General features: G+C 39.4%; 1 protein-coding gene across 1 annotated transcript in view; it reads left to right on the top strand.

The window, feature by feature from the left end:
• LOC123037548 (synaptosomal-associated protein 25) overlaps nt 1–25812 on the top strand; it is a 263247-nt gene that overhangs the window by 129165 nt on the left and 108270 nt on the right. The window lies entirely within an intron of this gene.

Below are 25812 nucleotides of genomic sequence, written 5' to 3'. Positions count from 1 at the left end.
ACGAGGTCGTCTAAAGTTCTCTTGAATTTTCCTGACCGATTCTGTACTCGCATTATGTCGTCCACGTCCACACATATTTGCAGCCTCCAAAGCACACTGCTGCGTGCCACCGGTCTGGATCTTAAGACACTCGCGTATTCATCAGGAAAGCCTTATATTGGTTCGCAGCGAAATATGTATGTTTGAGCATTTCTAATATGAAATACAGAAAAGCGAGTGGGCTTTGACTGCTTTCGGCTTTGGCTGGTCAGCTGTTCCTTATATAGGAACCAATAGGCAACGGCTCTTGACAGCGTAGTCCATTTTAAAAAGGCCTCGTAGTTAGGTCTTATTGTGGCCTTTCGTATATGTAGCAATCGCGGCCGCAGTTCTTCTGTTGTTGAATGAGTTGATTCTGTGATGGGCCAAGTTGCCGCTGGTAGCCTCAGAAATCCCGGTCCTGCAAACCAACGCTCATACGCCTCGGGTCCACTTTGGCGTTTTCTAGCAACGTCCGCTACGTTGTGCTTGCTAGGAACCCATCTCCAGTGATTAACGTCCGTAAGCTCCGAAATTTCTGCGACACGAAGCATCACGAACTGTACACTGGCTTGGCCTCGACTAGGAAGTTCGACTCCCACGGGCCCCTTCTTCTTTATCTTAGCCTAGAACTCTTTTACAACCATATTTATCCGGCCAAAAGTCGCCCGAGCATATGGCTTCAAAGAGCTCGTTAGGGACAGTTATCTTGAAAGATGAAATGTCTCTTGCATTAGAAAACTTAAACTTTTCCGCCTTTTCACTATTACAATCGGCTTTAATTTTGTCTTGTATTTAAGACAATACATCAGAGGATGTTTGATCAGGGGAAAGCCGAGAAACGAAAATTTGTTTCTGTAGTGGAACCACTGAAAAGGCTTTTGGTGAATCAGAAATTATTTCTGCAAAACCAACTTGAGCCGGTTGTCCGGACTCAGTAGTCCCTTGTGGTGGTGAAGCTACATTTTGAGAGATAGGTGATTCCACCGTCTTGGACCGTCGTCGCCTGCAGACGTGTATTTATTGTGCTCCGGGAAAAAGTATTCAATAAAATCATAAAAGTGCAGTGACTGGCTTAATAAATCTACTATAACGAGAAAAGACGCTTTCTGCGGTAAAATCGCGAATGTTTATATTGATTGGTCAATTAATTAATATACAACTTATCACTTAAAACTCTAATTAACTTTACCTCGAATACAATGCTCTCAGTACAAAGAAATAACGCGTACTTCTCTTTTAAAGCAACCGAAAATAATGAAAGCGGGCAAATACCCCCAATTTGACCGAATTTTTAAACAAAGCGAGCGAGAGAGCGCGTTCTTGCGCCCTCTCGCTACGATCGTCGTATCTGCTGCCAGGTATGCAATAACCTAAGCTCATCAGCAGTAACTAGCGCCGCAATTTCTTTAACAACGTCAACTTTAACTACAACAACAACCGCAACTGTATCGACTGCACGTTTAATGACATCATTAGCTGCGTTGCCCGAAAAACAGAACAAAAACAATGAATGTGTTAAGCCGGCTGTGCAGACTGGTATGGATCGCTACATCCAAATCAAAAGGAATCTGAGCCCTCAAAATTCTCAACGCAAAAAAACCCGTAGCAATGCTAGCCTAGCTGGAATAGAAACGCCCATGAACTCAAACCGATTTAAAATCTTGGCAGACGGCTATGACGTTGAGGCGTCCGAATCTACTGTGTTCGAGAAAAGGAAGCCAAAGCCTCCGCCTATTTATATTCGAGAAAAAAGTTCCAATGCTCTTGTCAACAAAATTGTCGAGTTTATTGGAAAGGATAATTTCCACATAATACCGCTAGTAAAGAGCATCATCCAAGAAACAAAGGTTCAAATTAATTCCGAAGATAATTACAGAGTATTATCGAAATATCTTACCGTGAATAAAAATAACTTTTACACGTATCAGCTAAAAAGTAGCAAAGGCCTGCAAGTCGTATTTATGGGCATAGAGTCCGACGTAACGCCTGCAGAGATAACAAAGGCGCTACAAGAGAAGGGATTTAGCGCAAAGACAGTCTTCAATATCCTTAACAGGGATAGAAAGCCGCAGCCACTCTTTAAGGTTGAGCTCGAACCAGAAAATAAGCCCATAAAGAAATACGAAGTGCACCCTATTTACAATCTTCAATTCCAGCTGCACCACAGAATTACAGTTGAGGAACCGCACAAACGCAATGGCCCGGTACAATGTGCGAACTGTCAAAAATATGGCCATACAAAGTCAGACTGTAATCTGCGCCCGGTGTGCGTAGTATGTGGAGAGCTTCATGACTCCGCATACTGCCCAGCGAGCAAAGATGACTGCAACTCGAAAAAGAGCGGCATCTGCGGTGGCAATCACACTGCTAGATACAGAGGCTGTCAAGTTTATAAGAAGCTGAAAAGTCGAATTCACCAGAGAGGAACTACTGCCCGCACCCAAAATAAACAGATGACAGCTTCCAGATCAAACGTCTTATTCTCGCAGCCAGATCCTCACTAGGACCCATAAACTCTGATAAAAATCTGACATACGCAAGAGCTTTAAAATCAGGACTGTCTCAAAAAGTTAATTTCTGCAATCAGCATACCAAGATCCTAACCCGACTCAGCAGCCACAGTCCACGGAGCAGCCAAAAAGCAACTTTGAAGATATGATATGCAGCCTGCAACAAAGCCTTACGGAGTTTATGTCGCTTATGCGCACAACTCTGCAAGATTTAAAGCGAAACCAAAACCTTTGATTCCAATGCTGGTTTCACAACAATCCAAGTAATGACTTCCCTAAGGATATATACGTGGAACGCTAACGGCGTTTCACAGCATAAACTTGAGTTAGCTCAATTCCTACTCGACAATCATATCGAAGTAATGCTGCTTTTAGAAACACACCTTACAAACAATTACAATTTTCAACTACGAGGTTATTCATTCTACGGAACAAATCATCCAGATGGTAAAGCACATGGTGGGACTGGAATTCTAATCAGAAGCCGTATTAAGCACCACTATCATAACACATCTATAAATATAAAAATAAATACACTAGCCGCCGTATACTGCCCCCCTCGCTTCACTATAGCTGAAAATGAGTTTATGCAGTTTTTCAACTCACTAGGAGACCACTTCATAGCAGCAGGGGACTACAATGCCAAGCACACACACTGGGGATCACGTCTCGTGACTCCAAAAGGAAAACAGCTCTATAATGCAGTTATAAAAGCCAAGAACAAGCTGGACTATGTTTCTCCTGGCAGACCAACAAACTGGCCGGCAGACCCAAAGAAACTATTCGATTTAATAGACTTTGCATTTACCAAAAACATTCCTAAGAATCTGAAAGGCGCCGAATGCCTCTCGGATCTTTCATCTGATCACTCGCCTGTCCTGTTTATTCTACTCCGACATCCAGGCGCATTGAAGTAATCTTTTAAATTTGCTAAGTCCTCATCTCAACGATGAAGCCAACGTAGACAGATTTGTTAACACACTGGAGTCTGCACTCGTCTCTGCAGCTCGAGTTTCAACACCCCAACTACAAGTAAACAAAGCAACCAAATAAAGAAAAATCTACAAATAGAACAGCTTGTCCTCGAAAAGCGACGTCGAGAGTGACAACTCCACAGATCGCCATTTGCAGGCAACACTTAAAATATGCCTCACGTCAACTCACAAAAGCTTTACAGCAAGAAGAAGCACATGTCCACCGACGCTACATAGAGCTATTGTCAACATCTAGTACAAAACACTCACTATGGAGAGCTCACCCAACTCTAAGCTCACCGAAAGTAACCGTGATGCCTATTAGAAATCTCACAGGCGGCTGGGCGCGCAGCGATGAAGACAGAGCCAGCACGTTTGCCAACCACCTTAAAAATGTCTTCCAACCAAATCCTGCCACTAGTGCGTTCACTTTGCCGACTTTACCATATGAGCCTCAGCTTCAACATGAGCCAATTGAGTTTCGCTCAAACAAAATCGTTAACATCATCAAAAATCAGCTGAATCTGAAAAAATCCCGGGCTGCGACCTCATAACTCCCAAAATTATCATTGAGCTCCCATATTGCGCCGTTTGCACTATCACCCAGATTTTAAATGCCATCGCAAAACTTGTCCACTTTCCAGTGAAATGGAAAAAGTCGATTATAATAATGATAGTTAAGCCTGAAAAAGACCACACAATTCCAGCGTCTTTTAGACCCATAAGCCTACTTTCATGCTAATCTAAACTCTTTGAAAAATGCGTATTGACTCGGATAAACACATATTTAAGAATCCAAGAAGGTTTCGTGAAAAGCACAGAACAATTGAGCAGGTCGACCGGATAACATCAGAAATTCGGAACGCCATCGAAAAACAAGAATACTGTACTGCCATATTTTTAGATGTATCTCAAGCATTTTATAGAGTTTGGCTAGAAGGTACAAGATCAAGACAATTCTCCCCGACAACACCCATAAACTTTTAGAGTCTTACCTCTTCGACAGAAAATTTGCTATAACTGATGATTTCACTATTGGAGCTGGAGTTCCTTAAGCGTGCTTGGGCCAACATTATATGTCCTATACACAGCAGACATCCCAACAAGCACACGACTAACAACATCTACGTTTGCTGATGATACAGCCATTCTCAGCCGCTCAAAATGCCCAAAGCAAGCAACTGCGCAGCTAGCTCTTCATCTGATCGATGTTGAAAAGTGGCTATCAGATTGGCAAATTAAAGTGAACGAAAAAAATGCAAGCACCATACTCTACTCCCGCAAGCAAACGAAGTGATATATCTAGGAGTACACCTCGACAGAAGACTCACATGGCGCCGGCACATTGAAGCCAAAAGAACACATCTAAAGCTAAAAGCCAGTAGCCTTCATTGGCTTATCAACGCTAGGTCTTCCCTTAGCCTTGAATATAAAGTCCTGCTGTATAGCTCGGTATTAAATATATGGATTTTTGGCTGCCAATTATGGGGGAATGCCAGCAATAGCAATATTGACATAGTCCAGCGACCTCAGTCGAAGATCTAGAGAACAATCACCGGGGCACCGTGGTACGTTCGCAACGAAAACATACATCTCGACTTAAACATTCTACCAGTCAAAGAAGTGATCGCAGAATAGAAGGAAAAGTACTTTACCAAGCTATCGTTGCACCCTAACCACCGAGAGGTCTTACAAGGTTGATCAACCAATCACGCCTCCGTCGCAATGACTAACCGCGCGTTTATTCAAATTGTAAATTATGTCTAGTTCTAAGGCGAGAACGGGAGTCAATAAAGCTTTCGTTCGCTCTCGCGAATTCGCCCCCCCTTAGCTAAGCATAGCTATAAGAGATCATAATTGAAATTAAAACCAGTGTTGAATCAAACCCGATCAAAATCGCACTCCCTTTTGTCGCTATCGTCGTCTCAAATATAAAATCGTCAAATATCCAATCAAAGTCGCGTTTTTTATTAATACAAATTAGTATTATAACAAGAGAGAACGCTATAGTCGAGTGCCTCGACTATTAGATACCCGTTACTCAGCTAAACAGATTTTGCATTAACATAATGTGAATTAGAGTCACCACAAGAAAAGAGGACAAAAAGTTCAAATTATCAATTTGAATTAGGCGATCTCTTATAGCTGGCAGCTTTACAGCACGAGCATCAGCACCAGCGCTGCTTTAACGCAGGCAGCTTTTGTCATGCACCATCATACACACATACGCCATTGTTTGACTCAGACCTCCAATTTGGCTAACTTGATTTGATTTGCATAGTTCTTGGAATATAGTTCGGTATTGACAAATGAAAACCATCGCAATTTCCTTTAATAGAAATCCTTATCAAGAATTAACGTTGGCCAGCTGTTCCAAAGTCATCCGATAGATGGCGCTATTGTATTGCGCCATCTACCCCAAGACATTGGTACCACGAGCCGTGAAAGGCGGAAATGTAGGCGCTAGCCAGGCTTAAGCGTTTAATGAGTTTTTGGGCGTTAGAGTGGGCGTGGCAAACTTTTATAAGGCCAATCGATAGGTATTAACGAAACAAATTCATATCAATTAAAATTTGCATAATAGCATCAAAACTGTGGCCACAGTTGATCCTGAACAAGAATATAATTATAATATAATTATAATTACTTGGTGACTCCGATGTGATTTATGGATTTTCGCGATTGAGAAAAGTAATTTTCACCAAAAACAATTTTGCATGTACTAACAATTTTAATTTTGGCAAATATATATGTATACACACATAAATATTTTAAACTATACAAAAGTATAGTTTAAAACACAAACAAAACAAGAAAGGAAAGCTAACTTCGGACGGAGCCGAAGTTGATATACCCTTGCAGAATATTCTGTAAATTATATTCTTCAAAATTATTCATATGATGTATTATGTACTCATAAAAAGTCCCAACTTCTTAACTTTAAAAACACCAAAGTTATGGCATTTCCAATCGTTCAGTTATATGGCAGCTATAGGATATAGTCGGCCGATCCTTATGAAATTTGGTAGGTAGGATTAATTGGCCAAAAATAAAACTCATAGAAAATCCCAACTTCCTTACTTTAAAAACACCAACGTTATGGCTTTTCCGATCGTTCAGTTATATGGCAGCTATATGATGTAGTGGCCCGATCCGGCTCGTTCCGACTTATAGAAAGACAACTTTTGGGAAAGTTTCAAGCAGATAGCTTTAAAACTGAGGGACTAGTTTGCGTAGAAACGGACGGACAGACGGACAGACGGACGGACAGACGGACATGGCTAGATCGACTTTCCTGGTGATGCTGATCAAGAATATATATACTTTATAGGGTCGGAAATGTCTCCTTCACTGCGTTGCAAACTTTTGACTGAAATTATAATACCCTCTGCAAGGGTATAAAAATCTAAACCTAAATTAGTGCAAACTTAATTCCCCCATTTTCGTCGTAGTGAGCTCCAATTTAGGGTATTGCTAAAAAAGCTGAAAAAATGTAAAATTTTTAATAATTGAGAAAATTGCAGCCAAAACCCGGGCTTTTCATAATTTTTCCAGCGCTTTTCATTATTTTCCCGCTCTTTTCAGCATCAGGCTTATTCGTTAGCCTTAGTTATCGGTCAGTGCATCATTCTCCGTTTGCATTTGCATTTGCTTAGGAGTTGAGCCGCTGGCCGCGTTCACATACACACGCACACCGACACCACTGCCGCGATTTCGAGTTATCTTTCTTGTTTTCGTTCTCGATCTCGGCAGCAGTGCAATTGTTGGTTGCTTTAACGCTTGTTCGTTGGTTTTCAGTACGCTTGAGCGTTGGGGCGTGCTCCCCCACAGTGCGTGCGATCGGCATAGTACTGTCGTAGGTTTTTCATAAAAACTCTTATTAAGATTTTTTGAACTTCTCTCGGCACTTAGCTCCCCTACACTGCGTGCGTTCGGCATATTTCTCGTTAGTCGTTTTAAATTTAAATTAAACAATTACACAGCATAAATAAATAATAAAATATATTTATATTAAAAACCTCTTCGATTCCAAAAAAATAAATAAATTAAAAATAAAGGCAATGGCTACCAAGGATATCGAAGAGCTTAAACACAAACAAGAGAGAACGCTATAGTCGAGTGCCTCGACTATTAGATACCCGTTACTCAGCTAAACAACTTAATATAAATATGCCTTCTTGTGTGTTTTTCGCCGCTCGAATTAGCACCTTGGCCTGCTGTTCCAAAGTCATCCGTTAGATGGCGCTATTGTACCACGGGCCATGAAAGGCGGAAATGTAGGCGCTAGCCAGGCTTAAGCGTTTAATGGGTTTTTGGGCGTTAGAGTGGGCGTGGCAAACTTTTATTAGGCCAATCGATAGATATTGACGAAACAAATACATATCAATTAACAGCTTGTGGCTTGTGGACATCAGAGGGGGCGTGGCACCATTTTGAAACAAACTTGCGCTGCGTAGGAACTCCTAAAAACTACATGCAAAATGCCAATCTTCTAGCTTTTATAGTTTCCGAGATTTCAGCGTTCATACGGACGGACAGACAGACGGACAGTCGGACATGGCTAGATCGACTCGGCTAGTGATCCTGAACAAGAATATATATGCTTTATAGGGTCGGTAACGCTTCCTTCTACCTGTTACATACTTTTGCACGAATACAATATACTCTTTTACTCTACGAGTAACGGGTATAACGAGATATTTGCATGAAAGGTATAAACCGAACGTATCCCAACTTAAATGACGGTAAAATTTCTGTAAATCCGGTTGAGCTAGAGTGTCGATTAGAAATCCTAAATTCGCACATTGAAAATGCTTCACTTCTTCAAAACCAAATGGAAGTGAGAGATCCCAAAGATGTCTTTTGCGAAGAGTTGGAAGAGAGTGCAGTTTTAACAAAATCATCACTGATTTCAATGTTAAATAACGCTAAACGAAATTCTGTAGAAAAATCCGCTCCGCAGACAAGTCGCCCGCCTCAATGCCGCCTGCCGAGCGTCGCTCTTCCAACATTTCCGAATTTAAAAATTTTATAAGCCTTTTTGAACCTTTTGTTCATAAAGATGATGCCCTTTTGTTCATCCCAAAGCCCTTGCTAGCCCGATGCGGGTGTACGATAATGATTGCCTTACTTTTTATACACTGGCAGAGGGTATTATAATTTTGGTCAGAAGTTTGTAACGCAGTGAAGGAGACGTTTCCGACCCTATAAAGTATATATATTCTTGATCAGGATCAATAGGGGAGTCGATATAGCCATGTCCGTCTGTCCGTCTGTCCGTCCGTCCGTCTGTCCGTCTGTCCGTCTGTTTCAATACCGTTTGCCAGCTCAGTTTAAAAGCTAGCGATCTGAAACTTTCACAGTCGTCCTAAAACAAGTGTACGCAGATCAAGTTTGAAAACCGCCCCGATCGGATGTCTATATCCTATAGCTCCCATAGGAACAATCGGATATAACTTGCAAGAACTTGTAAAAGCTATTGACATAAATCTTTCCAAATCTTATTTTTTTATGCTTACCTTGATCAGAGTAAAAGCGCGTGACGATCGGACGTCTATATCCTATAGCTCCCATAGGAACAAAAGGGTAAAATCGGTTAAAATTTTATGATTTTTAGGATATTTCACGCAGTATACAAGCTATTGACATGAATCTTTCCAAATCCTATTTTTTTATGCATACATTGATCAAGGTGAAAGCGCGTGCCGATCGGACGTCTATATCCTATAGCTCCCATAGGAACAATAGGGTGAAATCGGTCCAAATTTTATGATTATCAGAATATTTCGCGCAGTACGTAAGCTACTAACATACAATTTTCCAATTCTTATTTATTTACGCATATCTTGATTAGGGTAAAAGCGCTTGCCGCTCGGAAGTCTATATCTTAAAGGAGATAGGAAAAATTGTTAAAGGCTGCGAAAGTATCCCTTTTGTATATGACATTTTTGCAGTATAAAAGCAATTGACTTGAAACGATGCAAATCTAGTTTACTTATGTATACCTTATTCCTTTCGCTACTTTTTCACTTTTAGCAATTTCGTCAAAGTCTGCAAGGGTATTAAAACTTCGGCTTGCCGAAAAAAATTACCCAGCCCGTCAGCTGCAGCATTGAGAACCCTCATCGACACAGTCACAGCCCTTTATAACTCTTTGCTGTCTATTGGGGATGACAGACGCATTACTAATGCTATTTCAATATATTTGGTAATGAGCAAGGTCGATGCAGGAACTAAATGAAAATGGGAATAACAATTAGACTATACTTCGCTTCCTCTCGCGTTCTCACCCCCTTCTCAGCCCACGGTGAGACTCCATCCGCTTCGCATGTTTTGCATGCGACTGCATCGGATAGAGTCGTTCTTGCAACTGCTATTGTGAGCGTTCAAACGAAAAGTGGCGAATTTGTCTTGGCTCGAGCGTTGCTCGACTCAGGATCACAAATAAACTTTGTGACCGATGAGCTCGCTCAGAGACTTAAAATTTCAAGAGAGGATGTGTGCTTGAGCTTACGAGGCATTGGTGGGACTAATGCCCAAGCTACAAAAAAAATACACACGGTTGTGAAGTCGCGAGTAGGGAATGGCCAGTTGCCGTCCGATTTTTGGATCCTAAAAAATATTTCTGGTTATCATCCGGATCAAGCGGTGAACACCATCGGGTAGAGAGTGCCTGAAAATATTCAGTTGGCAGATCCATTCTTCTTCAAGCCCCAAAAAATAGATATGCTTATCGGTGCAGATACGTTCTTTGAACTTTTATCTGTTGGCCAGATCAAGCAGGGGCCTGAACTTCCCATCCTACAAAAAACAGTTCTCGGCTGGATAGTGTCTGGGAGATGTGCCTCTGAAGAGCTAACAAAATGGTACATCTCAGCTGCCAGGAGGAAGCATTGGAGTTAATTGACACAACCCTGCAGAAATTTTGGTCTGTGGAGGACATGCCGCCCAAGGCTAAAGTCCATACTCCTGAGCAGCAGCTTTGTGAACAACACTTTGAGAAAAATACTCAAAGATTTTCGTCCGGTAGATTTTCGGTTCGTTTGACGTTCAATTGTCTTGGCTCATCATACGAAGTTGCGAAGCGTAGATTTTTGTCGCTAGAAAGGAAATTGTCAAAGGAAGATGTACATTGAATTCATGGAGGAATATGTTTCCATGGGTCACATGTCTTCCACCAATGACAAAATTCCAAACACTCCGCACTATTTGATTCCGCACCAGCGCGTTCTACGGCCACAAAGTACTTCATCAAAGTTGAGAGTAGTTTTTGATGCATCGTGCCGTACATCGACGCAGGTATCATTTAATCATCTTGATGGTAGGCCCAACAATTCAAGTGGAGCTGTACTCGACACTGCTTCGGTTTAGATTGCATAAGTTTGCCCTTGCGGCAGACATAAAAAAATGTATCGCCAAGTAATGGTGGACGAATCTGACCGAAACTTGCAGCTCATAGTATGGAGATCCTTCTGAGTCTCTGAAAATCTTTAAGTTAAATACCGTTACATATGGAACTTCGCCGGCACCCTTTTTGGCGATCAGGTGTTTTATGCGGCTAGGAGAGATGGCGCAAGCAACTTATCCAAAAGCCGCATAGATTATTCAGAAAGATTTTTATGTTGACGATTTGTTGACTGGCGCCGGATGCGTTGAGGACCTGCAAGGCCTTCGAGACGAAGTTTCTCAGGTTTTTCAAGAGGCAGGATTTGAACTGGCAAAGTGGTTTTCAAACTGCCCAGAGTTATCCGCATCTGATAGCGCTTTAATGCCATTTACGGCAGGCTCAGACGTAACTAAGACCCTTGGCGTGGTTTGGTTACCGGTTAAAGATTACTTCCAATTTCGGTTGAATGCCTCTTTCCTGGATCTTCGCGCGAGTAAACAAAATATTTTGTCGGTGACTCGATTCTCGACTTTTCGATCCACTTGGTCTCTTGTGTCCTTTAGTCACAAGGGCAAAAGGCTTCGAAAGCTAGATTGGGACGAGTCGCTACCAATGCAGTTGCATACTTCATGGGATATCTTTAAAGCAACGCTTCTGCAGCTGCCGAAAATTAAAGTATCGCGATTCGTCCACACAGATCCGCAAGTCCCGATTCAAATACATGTGTTGCGAAATAAAGCTGGTTTTTACAGCGCCGTACATTAAATTAAACTCCAATTCGGGTAAAGTAAGTTTATTTCAGCCAAAAACGACGACGACGACGCTTAAAAATTCTGCACATGTTAAGTTTACATTTGATCTTAAATTTACGTAGATTTTTAATCTAGGCTAGGGTAAGCCCTTCGCTTTTGTATTCACAACTGAACTTAAATTAGAATCGACAATCTCACCAAATTGTTGATGTACGCTCTGCTAGCGTGGTGAATAAGAGCTAAACGAGCCGTATGCGAAAGGGAATAGGATAAAAGGGAATAGAAGTAGCAACTTAGCAAACATGATCTGACTGCTGCGCTTCAGCTGTTGTCGATTTCGGCAACATTCCACCTACCTTTTAGCCAAGTATTCCTGCGCTGAGTCTCGTCGACAATTATAACGAGGTCTTCGACGTCAATAGGTTTCGCCTTCTCGTGCCACTTGCTTCTCCTGGTGATCGAGGGCAGAATTTCCTTGATCCACCGAGTCCAGAACTGGTTAGCGAAACTGTTCGCTTTGTAGCAGGCACCATCGGTAATTCATACTTTCTGGATCGCAAAATGGCTTAATTCCGTTCGAGAATCCCAGCAGAAAGTGATTTGGGGTTAGAGCCTCCTGATCGTCATGGTCGAGGGAAACAAAAGTAAGCGGTCTGGAATTAGCCGTCAACTCTATCTCCAGCATCGCTGTCCTTAGGCTCTCGTCCGAGAACTTTTTGTGAGGAGAAATTTTGTAGAGAACTGTTTTTATTGAGCGGACCATGCGCTCCCAGGCACCGCCCATGTGTGGCGCCGCTGGCGGGTTGAATTTCCATTCGATTCCTAGCTGGGCTAGGTGGTGGTGCATTTTGGATTCCTGGAGAAATGAATCCGCTACCCGGAAGTTAGTTCCATTATCGCTGTAGATTTCGTGTGGGAGGCCTCGCCGTGCCCTTAAGGCAAGAGTCTGTGCTCAAGCTGCTTACGATTTCTATATGTATTGCCCTCATCGTAAGGCACGTGATGATCATGCCCCAGCGTTTCAGGGCCTTTCTTCCGTCGATGACTGTGACCGGACCGAAGTAGTCTATGGCCACAAACGTAAAGGGTCATAGAAATCCTCCTAAAGGAGCTGTCCAATTTGCACTGTTGGCAATCTCGGCGAACTAGTTTAAATAAAGGTCTTAGTTTCGGAATATAAAACCTTTGCCTCACCTCGTTGAGCGCAGTCCCATGGTTGATGTGGTAGGATTTCTCGTGATGATGACGAACGATGAGTTTGGTAACCTAGTGACTGGTGGGCAATATCACGAGGTCGTCTAAAGTTTTCTTGAATTTTCCTGCCCGATTCCGATTCACATATCGAATGCACACCGTACTCAGTGTTACGCATCGATTTAAGTACAGACACCTTATTTGGCATTTTGCATTTGACCACAATAACAAAACACAAATATATAAATCTAGCAGTTCCCGAGTGCCCGGTTATATGATCGCCCTCGAATGCGTGGAAACTGCAGTGTAAGCATATTTGATATGTGCGACCGCTCCGACGGCCAAGTGAACATAGTATCTCTCTCTCTCTCATATATATAGACAATTATACATAAGCGTCGTCCGCTGCTCTGCCGGCGTCTCTGCCGACATAGCCGGCCGATCTTAGCTTTATGCAAACATGTAATAGAATTAAGAAATCAGAATTGAAAATAAAAAGCTTGGGAGCGTACCTTTGAGTCGCTCCCAATTCAACAACAATTTTTTAACAAAGCCTCATAAAGGAAACGTAACACATGGCGACCGTGACTAAGGTTGTAATCGATAAAAACAGAAAACATATATGTAATTTAATGTGAAAAATGTGCGTGTGAGTGCGAGTGACATAAATAAAACGCACAAAAAGAATTTGAAAAATGCGAAAACAGTGCAAATATAATAAAGACAGCACAAAACGAGGACGGAAGCTAACTTCGGCAAGCCGAAGTTTTAATACCCTTGCAGACTTTGACGAAATTGCTAAAAGTGAAAAAGTAGCGAAAGGAATAAGGTATACATAAGTAAACTAGATTTGCATCGTTTCAAGTCAATTGCTTTTATACTGCAAAAATGTCATATACAAAAGGGATACTTTCGCAGCCTTTAACAATTTTTCCTATCTCCTTTAAGATATAGACTTCCGAGCGGCAAGCGCTTTTACCCTAATCAAGATATGCGTAAATAAATAAGAATTGGAAAATTTTATGTTAGTAGCTTACGTACTGCGCGAAATATTCTGATAATCATAAAATTTGGACCGATTTCACCCTATTGTTCCTATGGGAGCTATAGGATATAGACGTCCGATCGGCACGCGCTTTCACCTTGATCAATGTATGCATAAAAAAATAGGATTTGGAAAGATTCATGTCAATAGCTTGTATACTGCGTGAAATATCCTAAAAATCATTAAATTTTATCCTTTTGTTCCTATGGGAGCTATAGGATATAGACGTCCGATCGTCACGCGCTTTTACTCTGATCAAGGTACGCATAAAAAAATAAGATTTGGAAAGATTTATGTCAATAGCTTTTACACTGCGCGAAATATCTTCCATTCTTGCAAGTTATATCCGATTGTTCCTATGGGAGCTATAGGATATAGACATCCGATCGGGGCGGTTTTCAAACTTGATCTGCGTACACTTGTTTTAGGACGACTGTGAAAGTTTCAGATCGCTAGCTTTTAAACTGAGCTCGCAAACGGTATTGAAACAGACGGACAGACGGACGGACGGACAGACGGACAGACGGACAGACGGACATGGCTATATCGACTCCCCTATTGATCCTGATCAAGAATATATATACTTTATAGGGTCGGAAACGTCTCCTTCACTGCGTTACAAACTTCTGACCAAAATTATAATACCCTCTGCAAGGGTATAAAAATTATAACAAGAAACAACCAAATTTACGAGAAACATAAACTTTTGAAGCAACCAACAACTAAAACAACCAACGACACCTGTGCGATGACCGGCACCGGTACCGACTGAGCCCAGAGGCCCCGGACAACGAAAATTCGACAAGTGTGGAAGGAATGGCAAATCCTTCTACACCAACGCTGAAGGCAATCCGCCTTCTTCATCTTCGTGGGCGGCACCTGCTCCTATTGAGCAAAGGGATGCACAGAGACTAGAAGTGTATCCCAACGATAGATGAAATAGCCTGTGCAGCCAGCACCGGTCCCGTTCGGCGCGCCAAACCGGACCACGGAAAAGTGAACCGACAGCGCTTCCATGAGCGCCCAACATTGATCAGGGTCACTAGCCGAGTCGATATAGCCATGTCCGTCTGTCCGTCCGTATGAACGCTGAGATCTCGGAAACTATAAAAAGAAGATTGGCATTTTGCATGCAGATTCTAGGAGTTCCTACGCAGCGCAAGTTTGTTTCAAAAAGGTGCCACGCCCCCTTTAACGCCCACAATCGCTTATATACGATTTTAAAAATTTAAATATTTCGGAAAAGTAAAAATGCAGTTTTATTGTGTTTATCAATACCTATCGAAATGTAGAAGAAATTAAATCGGACCATTCGTTAAAAAGTTATGCGTGATCAAAGTTTCTATCTCCATCTCCCTCGCACTCCCTTTACCTGAGTAACGGGTATCTGATAGTCGGGGCACCCGACTATAGCGTTCTCTCTTGTTTTGATATAAATTTAAGCATCTGCGATGCAAAAAAAAATTATAAATAATATTGTAAAGACCAGGCAATTACTAGCTGCGGGTCTTCATTTTTTTTACCTAGGTAGGGATACCTGTAAAATAAATAAATATTATAAATGCCTAAATCAAGAAAAATAAGTAAAAAAAAAAGAGGAGGACAGAAAAATTTCCTAAATCTCAAGATAAAGGAATTAAATAGGCAACTTTATGATACAAAATCAACCCCAGTACCATGGGAAGAGAACTTAAAAATTAAAGAAGAATTAGAAAACACATATAGGGAATTACAAGCTTTTAAAAAAAAGGTGCCACGCCCCCTTTAACGCCCACAATCGCTTATATACGATTTTAAATATTTAAATATTTCGGAAAAGTAAAAATGCAGTTTTATTGTGTTTATCAATACCTATCGAAATGTAGAAGAAATTAAATCGGACCATTCGTTAAAAAGTTATGCGTGATCAAAGTTTCTATCTCCATCTCCCTCGCACTCCCTTTACCTGAGTAACGGGTATCTGATAGTCGGGGCACCCGACTATAGCGTTCTCTCTTGTTTTTATATAAATTTAAGCATCTGCGATGCAAAAAAAATTATAAATAATATTGTAAAGACCAGGCAGTTACTAGCTGCGGGTCTTCATTTTTTTTACCTAGGTAGGGATACCTGTAAAATAAATAAATATTATAAATGCCTAAATCAAGAAAAATAAGTAAAAAAAAAAAGAGGAGGACAGAAAAATTTCCTAAATCTCAAGATAAAGGAATTAAATGGGCAACTTTATGATACAAAATCAACCCCAGTACCATGGGAAGAGAACTTAAAAATTAAAGAAGAATTAGAAAACACATATAGGGAATTACAAGCTTATAAAAATAAGCAGGACATGAAAGAAGCGAGGAAGCCTAAGTGCGCTCCTGATTGTAAAGGTCCTTTCGAAAACCCTAATTGTGAATATACATGTTTAAAAAAATGATATACAAATTTAATGTACTGTAAAATTTTATATACATGAAAGTCTCATTTAAAAGCAACTCAATATCCAAAACAGACCCCACAAACGAGACAAAAAAATACCCAATATGGGATTAGTAGACGTTAAGTCAGTGGATTCCACTGCTAACGTAATAAATAAAATTGAATCACAAAATATTGATTTCAAATTAACGAATATTCTACTATCAATAATTGTTTTCTTTATGAGCGCATTTATTTTATATAAGGCCTATATGTTCCACAACAAATGTGTATCAAAGAGAGCCATTAACAGAAGCCAGGCTAATGATCTGGATAAAATCTAATTTAACAAGCGCCAAACAATTATTAATAATAAAATACAAAAAAAAAAAGAAATTAAAACAGAAAATTAAATTTAAATTAAATTGTATATGTAAGAGAATTAAAATACCCGTTAAAAAAAAAATAAATAAAAATCATTAAAAAAAAAGAAAATTATTAAAATGAATACAACAGAGTGCCTTAGAGTTATATTGGCTAACGAGCCAAATTTTGAGAATAGGGTATTAGCCTTAATTAGGAACAGAGCAGAGACTCTATTAATTGCAGATTTTGAGTACGAATATATGAATAGGTACGATCTTGAATTCTCTCCAATTATTCATTGCAGCAGAACGCAAAAGGCCATCGTACTGTCTACCGTGAGAAACCGTAAAGTATTCTCCGAAATCGACATACACCCAGTCTTAGGACATATTAACGTGTTAAAAATAATGCACAAGTAAAGATAAAAAAAAATGATGACTAAAAATTAAATATGGAATGGGAGCAATTATACTCCATATCCGAGAATTAAAAGAAACATTTGAAAAGTCTTACAAATGTGTAAGCCAAAAAAAGCAAACACAAAAAGAAACAGTAGATAAACATGCAAAAATTCTTGTAGACTCTTACAATCAGGCAAGAACGCTAGTGCATGAAAATAGGGAAATAATTAACAAGACAAACTTATCAAAATTATCCAAAATATTGATAAGGTTGCGGGCAAACCTTATAACTGTCAAGGATAAGTATGATTTAAAAATATATATCCCGACAATTTTGAATACGCCTTAAACATTAGACCAACAAAAAGCCCTAGCAGAAGAAGAAGATTCAGATACAAGCAAAGATATCGAAATAAATGAAAAATATCTACACGATCTCTCAATCCCTGCATTTATTACAGCAGAAGAGTCAGAAACAGAAGAAGACGAAAATATAGATTCAGATACAAATATAGTAGAAACAAAAGAAAACATAATGACAGATCCAGCTGCCCAACGGGCATATATTAACGGACAAAAAATACACTTGCAAAGATTTGTAACAGCTTTGAAGCTGGTTGACCTGACAAAGGGAACGTTTGAAGATTTGGCTGTAGAAGTCGTCAAATCAAAAATTGTAGGATCTACACTATATAAGGTTCAAAATGAACTAACGATAAAATCAATAATCCAAAAACTGCAAGACACTATTGTCGGTGAAACATCTGACGTTGTCAAAGCCAAAATGGCTAAAACAAGCCAAAAAGGCAAAACAGCAGACAAATTTACAAATGAAATAGACAACCTACGAAAGCTCCTTGAAGCTTCATACATTGACGAAGGACTACCGGCTGAACATGCCGACAAGTTCAGCACAAAGGAAGCTATAACCACAATGATCAAAAATTGTGAGCATGGCCGACTTAACACTATCCTAGAAGCTGGCAACTTTTCAACAATGAATGAAGCCGTCACGAAGTACATACGGTCGATCCTATACACACAAAAAGGAAACAACTATCGTGGTAATAACTTCAGAAATAATTATCGCGGTAGGGGTAACAACAGAGGCAATTATCAAAATAATGGATATTTCCAAAACAATGGTTATAACCAAAATAACGGTTATAACCGAAACTATAATAACCAGACCAACAATAACTACAGAGGTCGTGGTAATTATAGAGGAAACAACCGTGGTGGAAACAATAATGGATATAACTCCAATAACAACGCCAATGGTAATAACAATACAACAATAATGTCCGACAAGTACAAAAAACTTCGGAAAACCAATAAAGACCCTTAAGATAAAAAACCCAGTAAAGAATATGGTTCACACTATCAATCTTAACTTCAATCTTTTTATTTCACTTAAAAATGAAAACACAAATAAATTATATACATTACTAGTTGATACAGGTGCAGACATCTCTTTAATCAAAGAATCCTCAGACTCATTTAACAATGTTGACTATAAAAACATTACGCAAATATCAGGCGTTGGTGAAGGAACAACAAATTCAAAAGGTTTAGCAGCAATAGAACTTCTATCAGGCAACTATTCCATACCACATAATTTCCATATAGTAACGTCCAACTTTCCTATTCCATGTGATGGAATTATAGGAATAGATTTTATGAAAAAATACAATTGTCAAATAGATTTAAAACCAGAAAACGATTGGCTCATACTGAGACCAGATAACCTCTATAATCCGATTAATATTCCGATAAATCATACACTCGAAAATAATTCGAGAATTTTACCAGCTAGATCTGAAGTCGTCCGAAAAATAAGTATAAATTCAGCAACCAGGTATATATTAATACCAAACCAAGAAATCCAAGAAAATGGTGTATTCATTGGAAATACCATTGCAGATTCTAAAAACACCTTTGTCCGAATTCTAAATACAACAAATAAAACAGCAATTCTTCAATTAAATACACTTAAAGTCGAACCATTGGATAATTACGATATAATTAAATCCAATAAAAATACAAATAAAGAAGAAATCTTAGAAAAACTTAACAAAAATTTCCCGCCTCAATTTAAAGAAATACTTAAAGAATTATGCACCAAATACACAGATATATTCGGAATAGAAACCGAACCGATATCAACTAATAATTTCTATAAACAAAAAATAAGAATGAAAGATGATGAACCAGTATACATAAAAAAAATTACAGAATCCCCCACAGTCAAAAAGAAGAAGTAGAAAAACAAGTAGAACAAGAGAGAACGCTATAGTCGGGTGCCCCGACTATCAGATACCCATTACTCAGGTAAAGGGAGTGCGAGGGAGATGGAGATAGAAACTTTGATCACGCATAACTTTTTAACGAATGGTCCGATTTGAAAAATTTCTTTTACATTTCGGTAGGTATTGATAAACACAATAAAACTGCATTTTTACTTTTCCGAAATATTTAAATTTTTAAAATCGTATATAAGCGATTGTGGGCGTTAAAGGGGGCGTGGCACCTTTTTGAAACAAACTTGCACTGCGTAGGAACTCCTAGAATCTGCATGCAAAATGCCAATCTTCTAGCTTTTATAGTTTCCGAGATCTGGACATGGCTAGATCGACTCGGCTAGTGATCCTGAACAAGAATATATATACTTTATAGGGTCGGAAACGCTTCCTTCTAGCTGTTACATACTTTTGCACGAATACAATATACCCTTTTACTCTACGAGTAACGGGTATAAAAACTAATTGAAGATAAAATAATAGAACAGTTTCAGAATACAACAGTCCATTATTAATAGTCCCGAAAAAATCATTACCAAATTGCGATACAAAAAGATGGCGTTTAGTAATTGATTATCAGATAAATTTCCACTACCAAGAATAGACGATATTCTTGACCAATTAGGTAGAGCTAAATACTTTTCATGTCTAGATCTAATATCAGGATTTCATCAAATAGAACTCGAAGATACGTCTAGAAATATAACGTCCTTTTCCACGAGCAATGGCTCCTATCGTTTTACACGATTACCTTATGGTTTAAAAATAGCGCCAAATTCTTTCCAAAGAATGATGACAATTGCATTTTCAGGTATCGAACCTTCTCAGGCATTCTTGTATATGGATGACCTAATTGTCATCGGTTGTTCAGAAAAACACATGATTAAAAATCTTACAGACGTTTTTGATCTATGTAGAAAAAACAATCTTAAACTGTGTGACGATCCCGCCTGACGGCTAGGCCGCCACAATATATATTTAAGCAATAGTTATCTAAGTTTCACATTATTACCATTAGTATGTAAGCGATTTAAAATGAAGTATTATAATTTAGTAATGGTTAAGCGGTCTTATGGATTTTTGGGTATAAAACCAAAATAGGTCAAGTTTGGTTCCGCACCACCCGCCCGAGGTGGCAACCATAGAGAAAAATACTGGAAAATAGGGAAAATAACAAACCTTCCTTGGTGAGAAAGGTCCAAAAGGATGAGAGGGTCACACGGCGGTTTCCGGGACGCACTCGGCTCTTGGACTTCGAAGCATGGTCGCGCACGCGACAAAGTAAATAAAGAAAACACGTGTGCAAGAGAACGCGGACGGTAGGAAATAAGGTAAATAAAGAAATCGTGAAACACGTGACGATTTAAAAGAAAGAATTAAACTGAGTCCAAAAAAACTTCAAGCATTGTTATGCCCTTTATTTTACTCTTTTCCCTCCCCCTAACCTTAGCGGCGAGACGGAAGATCCTCTCACGCATCCTCTCCTCATATCCTACCCCGAAGTGGCAGATCCCTTCGTGTCCTACTCCCAAACGCGGCGAGACGGAAGATCCTCTCACGCATCCTCTCCTCATATCCTCCGCGAAGTGGCAGATCCCTTCGTGTCCTACTAACCCCCGCGGCGAGACGGAAGATCCTCTCACGCATCCTCTCCTCGTATCCTACCGCGAAGTGGCAGATCCCTTCGTATCCTATTAACTCCGACGGTGAAGCGGAAGATCCTCTCACCGGCCCTATTAATGCAGTGTCCTCTTTTCGATAAAGTTGTAACACTGGCTTTAAATTATTAATATTGTTTATTCCATTCAACTTGTAACTTAAATTTAACAAAACTTCTTTAATTATGCAAAAGCGTCCGATCGAGTCGAGATTCTGGCGGCGATTGGTTTAGCGAGGAGTTGCCAGACATTATTGTCTGCAGTTGATTACTTCCCTTTTAGTATATTTCCAAAGAAGGGAGACAAAGACTAGTAGGTGAGACCGCTCCTGGTAGCTCTGGTCTCATCACCAACACTACCGGATCCCACATTCGGCCTTCCTGACGCTTGATTCGACCCGAATGGTTTCATAAATTCTGCAACTGTCTTAGTCCTATATGGCCCTTCTCCTTGTCCTACTCTTTGAACTTCATAACGCCCATGATTATTGATCTTGACTACTTTATAAGGCCCTAAGTACTTTCCTTTCAACTTCAAGCCTGTTCCGTATTGGGTACGTTTAATAGCTACTAAATCGCCAACCTCAAACTTATTTTCTACCTTTCTTTTAGAGTCAAATGCTTTTTTATTTTCTGTTTGAATATCCTGAATATTTTGCCTTGCTTTCCCTCGTAACTTTTCTCTCTTCCTCGTCTAGCTCGGAAATCAAACACTCTTCAATTAATTCTTTTAACTCTGCATTGCTCGAAACACGCATATCAAGGCCTGTTAGCAACTTGAACGGAGAAACCTTTGTACTCCTTGGCTCAGTGTTATTAATCGTCTGTTGTACCCTGCCAACTTGCTTATACCAGCACCCTGGATTTTCCTGGCTCAGTTTTGATAACATTGGGACCACTATCTTGTGCATTCGTTCTACCTGTCCGTTACCCCTGGGAACTCCTGTCGCAATTAGCAAATGCTGTATATTTCCCTTTTCGCAATACTCTTTAAACAAGTGTGACGTAAAAGCGGCTCCTCGATCCGATACGATTCTGTATGGGTTACCGAAAAGAACTGATTGACGCTCCAAGCAACTCAGTACTTCTTCAACTCCTGTGCTTCGTGTGGGATACAACCATACGTACTTAGAAAAAGCATCAACTATAACGAGAATGTGATTATAGCGTTTTTTGGTTAAGTCCATCGGGCCAACATGGTCTATATGGTATGTCACCAAAGGTCTGTCACCTTTGTCAATCGGTTTCAGAAACCCTTCCTGCTTCCCAGCTTTCGCATTCACCAAAATACACTCTACACAGCTCTCAACAATCCTCGCTATCTTTTCCTTCACTTTCGGGATGTAATATGACTTTTCGATCAATTCTTGAGTCTTTTTGGATGAAAAATGACCTTGCTTGTGTGAATTTCGAATTATCTCATCTTCCATCAGCGATGGAACTACAAGCAACTCCTTATTTGGGTCCTTAAATAAAATTCCATTCGATATGTAGAAATCGTCATACTCTTTGGTTTCAACAACACTCTTCACTGCCTTCGTCCAATCATCTTTTTGCTGTGCCTCTCGCAAGCGATGTATTAAGCTATCGGTCACAACAAAACAATATACCCTGCTCAACGCGTCTACATGTCTCATCTTGTTACCTGACCTATGTTCGATTTCATAATCAAAGTCTTGCAAGTACATTGCCCAACGTGAAACTCTAAGCGGAATCTCCTTCTTCTTCATAGTCATGGCAAATGCATTGCAGTCTGTGACTATTTTAAATCTTTTCCCAAGAACGTAAACTCGCCATTTCACCAAAGCTCCAATAACTGCTAGCACTTCCAGTTCATAAGAATGGTACTTCTCCTCGCATGGTTTGGTCTTCCGACTCATATAGAAAATTGGGTGCCACAAACCATCCTCCCTGTCTCGCTGAAGCAACACGGCTCCGAATCCGAATTTCGAGGCGTCGGTATGAATTTCTGTTTCAAGTGAGTGGTCATAAAGCTTTAGAACGGGCCCACTGATTAGCGCTGCTTTTAATTGATCAAACGCTTCTACCTGCTTTTCCTTGAACTCAAACTTCGATTCCTTGCGTAACAAATCAGACAACGGCTTAGCAATCAGCCCTAGCAGAAGAAGAAGATTCAGATACAAGCAAAGATATCGAAATAAATGAAAAATATCTACACGATCTCTCAATCCCTGCATTTATTACAGCAGAAGAGTCAGAAACAGAAGAAGACGAAAATATAGATTCAGATACAAATATAGTAGAAACAAAAGAAAACATAATGACAGATCCAGCTGCCCAACGGGCATATATTAACGGACAAAAAATACACTTGCAAAGATTTGTAACAGCTTTGAAGCTGGTTGACCTGACAAAGGGAACGTTTGAAGATTTGGCTGTAGAAGTCGTCAAATCAAAAATTGTAGGATCTACACTATATAAGGTTCAAAATGAACTAACGATAAAATCAATAATCCAAAAACTGCAAGACACTATTGTCGGTGAAACATCTGACGTTGTCAAAGCCAAAATGGCTAAAACAAGCCAAAAAGGCAAAACAGCAGACAAATTTACAAATGAAATAGACAACCTACGAAAGCTCCTTGAAGCTTCATACATTGACGAAGGACTACCGGCTGAACATGCCGACAAGTTCAGCACAAAGAAAGCTATAACCACAATGATCGAAAATTGTGAGCATGGCCGTCTTAACACTATCCTAGAAGCTGGCAACTTTTCAACAATGAATGAAGCCGTCACGAAGTACATACGGAGATGACAGGCAACGCCAACTCGATCCTATACACACAAAAAGGAAACAACTATCGTGGTAATAACTTCAGAAATAATTATCGCGGTAGGGGTAACAACAGAGGCAATTATCAAAATAATGGATATTTCCAAAACAATGGTTATAACCAAAATAACGGTTATAACCGAAACTATAATAACCAGACCAACAATAACTACAGAGGTCGTGGTAATTATAGAGGAAACAACCGTGGTGGAAACAATAATGGATATAACTCCAATAACAACGCCAATGGTAATAACAATACCAATACAAACGCAAACAGACAAAATAACAACAATAATGTCCGACAAGTACAAAAAACTTCGGAAAACCAATAAAGACCCTTAAGATAAAAAACCCAGTAAAGAATATGGTTCACACTATCAATCTTAACTTCAATCTTTTTATTTCACTTAAAAATGAAAACACAAATAAATTATATACATTACTAGTTGATACAGGTGCAGACATCTCTTTAATCAAAGAATCCTCAGACTCATTTAACAATGTTGACTATAAAAACATTACGCAAATATCAGGCGTTGGTGAAGGAACAACAAATTCAAAAGGTTTAGCAGCAATAGAACTTCTATCAGGCAACTATTCCATACCACATAATTTCCATATAGTAACGTCCAACTTTCCTATTCCATGTGATGGAATTATAGGAATAGATTTTATGAAAAAATACAATTGTCAAATAGATTTAAAACCAGAAAACGATTGGCTCATACTGAGACCAGATAACCTCTATAATCCGATTAATATTCCGATAAATCATACACTCGAAAATAATTCGACAATTTTACCAGCTAGATCTGAAGTCGTCCGAAAAATAAGTATAAATTCAGCAACCAGGTATATATTAATACCAAACCAAGAAATCCAAAATGGTGTATTCATTGGAAATACCATTGCAGATTCTAAAAACACCTTTGTCCGAATTCTAAATACAACAAATAAAACAGCAATTCTTCAATTAAATACACTTAAAGTCGAACCATTGGATAATTACGATATAATTAAATCCAATAAAAATACAAATAAAGAAGAAATCTTAGAAAAACTTAACAAAAATTTCCCGCCTCAATTTAAAGAAATACTTAAAGAATTATGCACCAAATACACAGATATATTCGGAATAGAAACCGAACCGATATCAACTAATAATTTCTATAAACAAAAAATAAGAATGAAAGATGATGAACCAGTATACATAAAAAAAAATTACAGAATCCCCCACAGTCAAAAAGAAGAAGTAGAAAAACAAGTAGAACAAGAGAGAACGCTATAGTCGGGTGCCCCGACTATCAGATACCCATTACTCAGGTAAAGGGAGTGCGAGGGAGATGGAGATAGAAACTTTGATCACGCATAACTTTTTAACGAATGGTCCGATTTGAAAAATTTCTTTTACATTTCGGTAGGTATTGATAAACACAATAAAACTGCATTTTTACTTTTCCGAAATATTTAAATTTTTAAAATCGTATATAAGCGATTGTGGGCGTTAAAGGGGGCGTGGCACCTTTTTGAAACAAACTTGCACTGCGTAGGAACTCCTAGAATCTGCATGCAAAATGCCAATCTTCTAGCTTTTATAGTTTCCGAGATCTCAGCGTTCATACGGACGAACAGACAGACGGACATGGCTAGATCGACTCGGCTAGTGATCCTGAACAAGAATATATATACTTTATAGGGTCGGAAACGCTTCCTTCTAGCTGTTACATACTTTTGCACGAATACAATATACCCTTTTACTCTACGAGTAACGGGTATAAAAACTAATTGAAGATAAAATAATAGAACAGTTTCAGAATACAACAGTCCATTATTAATAGTCCCGAAAAAATCATTACCAAATTGCGATACAAAAAGATGGCGTTTAGTAATTGATTATCAGATAAATTTCCACTACCAAGAATAGACGATATTCTTGACCAATTAGGTAGAGCTAAATACTTTTCATGTCTAGATCTAATATCAGGATTTCATCAAATAGAACTCG

The sequence above is a fragment of the Drosophila rhopaloa genome, unplaced genomic scaffold (genome assembly GCF_018152115.1).
Source record: "Drosophila rhopaloa isolate 14029-0021.01 unplaced genomic scaffold, ASM1815211v1 contig_170, whole genome shotgun sequence".
NCBI classification, from domain to species: Eukaryota; Metazoa; Arthropoda; class Insecta; order Diptera; family Drosophilidae; genus Drosophila; species Drosophila rhopaloa.
This window is presented reverse-complemented; position numbering and strand designations above follow the sequence as displayed.